We start from the raw sequence: 3,919 nt of genomic DNA, 5'->3' as shown, positions 1-3,919 counted from the left end.
TTCCCAGTAAGTGGGTGTTCAGAATATAGTGCGCGTTAGAATTTCTCCCAGTAAGTGAATTTAAGGCTCGTAACCGCAGAATAAAAATTAAATGCTAACAGTTGAAATAAAAGGACTTCAGAACTGCCAAAAGTTTGTCTCTACCACATTCGCTTATGATAACAATTAGGGTGCACTTCATTTTCATCTACTTACTGTCTCACTGCAATGTAAACTTTATGTACAAGAAATCAAAAGCTACCTACAACCTTCACGGGAAGATGCACTTTCCACAATTAAGACTCGGTTTGAGCAAAGGATGAAAGGCACTATACTGACCTACACTATCCAAAAGCACCGGAGCAGATGGAATATAACTAGCATCTCACCCTATCAAAGCCTAGAACAAATAATTCTAAACTGAAAGGTGAAAAAAACCAATGAAAAAGAATTTGTGAGGCACATCACATTGCTTCTAAAATGATAACAATATTTTGTAGAAATAACAGTACTGGTGTCAAATGTGCGTGCTTCTTCCTTCTGAAAATGAAATCCCTATTCGGACCTTATCGCTTGGAGAAACTTACAAACCTCTAGCAATGTCATGATACAGATGGATTCGAGTCATTGGGTGACTCCTTGGAGTTCCTAATCACCAGATCATAATTGATAGATGCTAGCTGAGACAAGTTCTGTAAAATAAACATATAAGAACTTATCAAAAAAAATTCATTAGCCCACATGGAAATGAACAAACCATCTTTGATATGGTTTTTATGGCCAAAAGTAACGTGAGGCAAAATTGTCTTTCGTTTTCTGGCTTTGCCCCCATTTTTAAATTTGATATTTTTTTATAGACATATAGATATAGATAACACACAATATATTAATTTCAGATGTTATCTTATAAAATAGACCGAATTATTAGGCTTAATAGATTTTTAAGAAGAGAAAATTTTTACACCGTCAACCAATCATATTTTAAGGATGTGTCACATCAATTAATGAAATTAAATAAAAAAAGTGATTTTCTCACATCCTTAAATTATGATTGGTTGACGGTAATTTTTTTTTACCGTTAGTGCATAAAAATTAAACACTTTTAAAAAAGAGAAAATGAGAGGTGCACTCATAGTGTAAGCTTGATTTACACATGCACCAAATTGATTTCCGCCGCATCAACACTTTATTAATTTACTAATTGAAATTAAAAAGATGTGTAACCACTTAGTCTTATGTGGCATAATGTGATTGGACGTCACAGACAGTGCATATTAATCTCTTTTAAAAAACCTAATTTTTTTTAATACATCAGAAATTAAAAAAAAAAACTAAATCTAACTTGCTTATGTAAAAAAAAATCTAACCTGCTTAATTAATTTTAAAAAATATTAAATAGGTTTTTTTTTATAATGTGAGGGGCGAAAGCCTAAATTAAATAGGTTTTTTTTTGCAGTAATTAAATAGGTTTTTTAAAAAAAGCTTTAACGTGAACTTTTATATTTTAATTAAACAGAAATTTTAATTAAACAGGCTATCTTTAAAAAAAAAATTAAACAGGGGATTTTTAAAAAGCCCAAACATGTTGTACTCTACTTGTGTGAAACTCTCTGCCGCCTATATAAAAAAGCCTATCCCTCTCCGGAGTGATTCAATGCTCAATTTTTTAGGGTTTCTACTTCTCTGCTGAGGAGAGGTCACAGTGATGGAGTCTGAGTGGTTCCGCGGTTCTGATGGCTTCGCTTTCAATGACAATCATTTATCCAACAGAACCGACCCGCTTGATGCCCCACCTGACTCAGTCTGGGCTCGCCCCTGCAAGAAGAGACGACACGAAAATGGTATATTGGGATTTTTCTGTGTAGAAATTGATCTGAATTATTGTGATTTTCGTTTTGTTAAGTGTGCTGATTTGTGCTATAGCTGTGTAATTATGTTTGTGTGACCGCATCAGATAATATAGGTGATGAAGCTGCAAAACGCTATAGGGATTCTTCTGCTGTCAGAGTTAAAACACAGCATATTAGTTCTCATATCCTACCTTTCTTCTATAAGGTAGGTTAGATATTATATTATGTATACTTCATCCAAAAATATGTTTAATTTGCATGCCATTTTATTTTATATTTTATTTTTCCAGCTTTCCTCATATGGGATGAGTCAGTCAGAGCAAAGACAGGTTAGGATTAAGCTATCTGGTAACCTCTTATATCTTTGCATCATCATTTTAATTTTTATTAAATAGGTCACTAAATGTCATAGTTCGTTCTTTTGCATTACAGGTAATACCTTGAATATTACTACAGCACCAGAATTGTTAGATGTGCTTATGGCTGCGGATAAATTTGAACTCTCTTCATGTATGAATTACTGTCGTCAGTTATTGTGAAATTCACCCATGACACTTGACTCTGCATTACTTTATCTAGAGTTTCCTCACACCGATGCACTCCAACCGCTTACTCATGCGGCAAAGCAGTATCTTGTTGGCCGATATAAGATTATAACCAAGTAAGTCTTTGTATTGGGCTCGTGTGTGTTGCATCTAATGTAGACAACTTTTATTTTTTGTCAATCAACTTTATGTTACAAATATTTGAGAGGCTTTTTCTGTTATGGCATTCCATCAAAACATCTGTCATTCTTCATTGTTTTCATCTGTCATCTTTCTTTTTTAATGCTAATAATTTGACCAGGTTCAAGGAAGAGGTTATGGCCTTGCCTCTCTCTGGAATAGAGGCACTTTTGGCTAGTGATGATCTCCGAGTTGTATGCGAAGATGTTGTATATTACACTGTTTTAAAGTGGGTTAGACAACATTACGACGGACAAAAAGAAAGGCAAGAAGTTGTGGGTACACGGCTTGCGCGATTAATTCGCTTCCCTTGACATGCCAAACGCTTGAGAAGGTCTTAACCTGTGATGACTTTGCACATAAGGATGCATTTGACCTTGTACTTGAAGCCATACTTTTCAAGGCCGATGCTCAACAATCACTCACAACATATGCTTTGAACCCTCGTTTTGTGGAGAGGGCATACTTGGATCGCTATGTTAAGGTGGTAGAATTTGAACCTCCCCGACAACAATGTGTGGTATACTTGGATTTGAAGCAAAAGGAGTGTATCACTTGGTTCCCATTTGGTAGTATGAAGACTCAACCATTCTATTTGGGCGGACAAAGGTTTTTTCTAGCAGCAAAATGCAACACAATTGACGAGTGTAAATTCCATTTTTTTGACATGATTGTGGCAATGTCGGAAAAGTCTTCAGGAAGCTTTGTTGTGGACCTTGAATATGCTGCAAGGTTGAGGCCTGGAGAAGAGTTTGTTAATATGTTCAAATCTCATTATACATTTACTGCAGGGACGTATGTTGGCGGTGACATGTTTGGGGTTCCATGGACTAAATTCATTGCAGAGGATAGTCCTTTTTTCATTAACGGCATTCTCCATCTTAGAGCCCAGCTCACTATCATACCTTGATCCCTTTAGTTCAATTTATGATCTTTTTATTCTACTTGTTAGCCTTACATTTTAGCTTTAAATCTATCATTTCCTGTTATACAGTAGTAATTCTAAACTTTGTACAACTTTAATACCTAGTTACTATGCATTAAATTATTTGCTAGTGTTAGATAGATTTGATTTCATAATGCCGAGTCAAGTGTCATGGACGAGTTTCAGAATAATTGGCTACCCTATCTCTTGTTGTCTGAAGAGACTTAAATTTATCCGTATCCATATACACATCTAGTAACACAAGTGTTGCAGTAGAGATGGCAAGAAAACACAAACCTACGGGGCCCTACCTGAACCCAACACGAAATTTCGGGTGAAACTCGATATTTTTGGGTTCGAGAGTGGGTTTGGATTTCACCCGAATTTTAAAACTTGTTTGGGTGTGGGATTGATTAACCCCAAACCCAAATCCGAATTTG

General features: G+C 35.5%; 1 pseudogene; it reads left to right on the top strand.

Moving 5' to 3' along the window:
• The first annotated feature begins 1,589 nt into the window (after positions 1 to 1,589).
• On the top strand, positions 1,590 to 3,615 carry LOC130747710 (BTB/POZ domain-containing protein POB1-like; annotated as a pseudogene).
• The last annotated feature ends 304 nt before the right edge of the window (positions 3,616 to 3,919 follow it).

This window comes from Lotus japonicus, chromosome 3 (assembly GCF_012489685.1).
Source record: "Lotus japonicus ecotype B-129 chromosome 3, LjGifu_v1.2".
Classification (NCBI taxonomy): domain Eukaryota; kingdom Viridiplantae; phylum Streptophyta; class Magnoliopsida; order Fabales; family Fabaceae; genus Lotus; species Lotus japonicus.
Note: the sequence above shows the minus strand (reverse complement) of the source record. Positions and strands in the feature narration are given on the sequence as shown.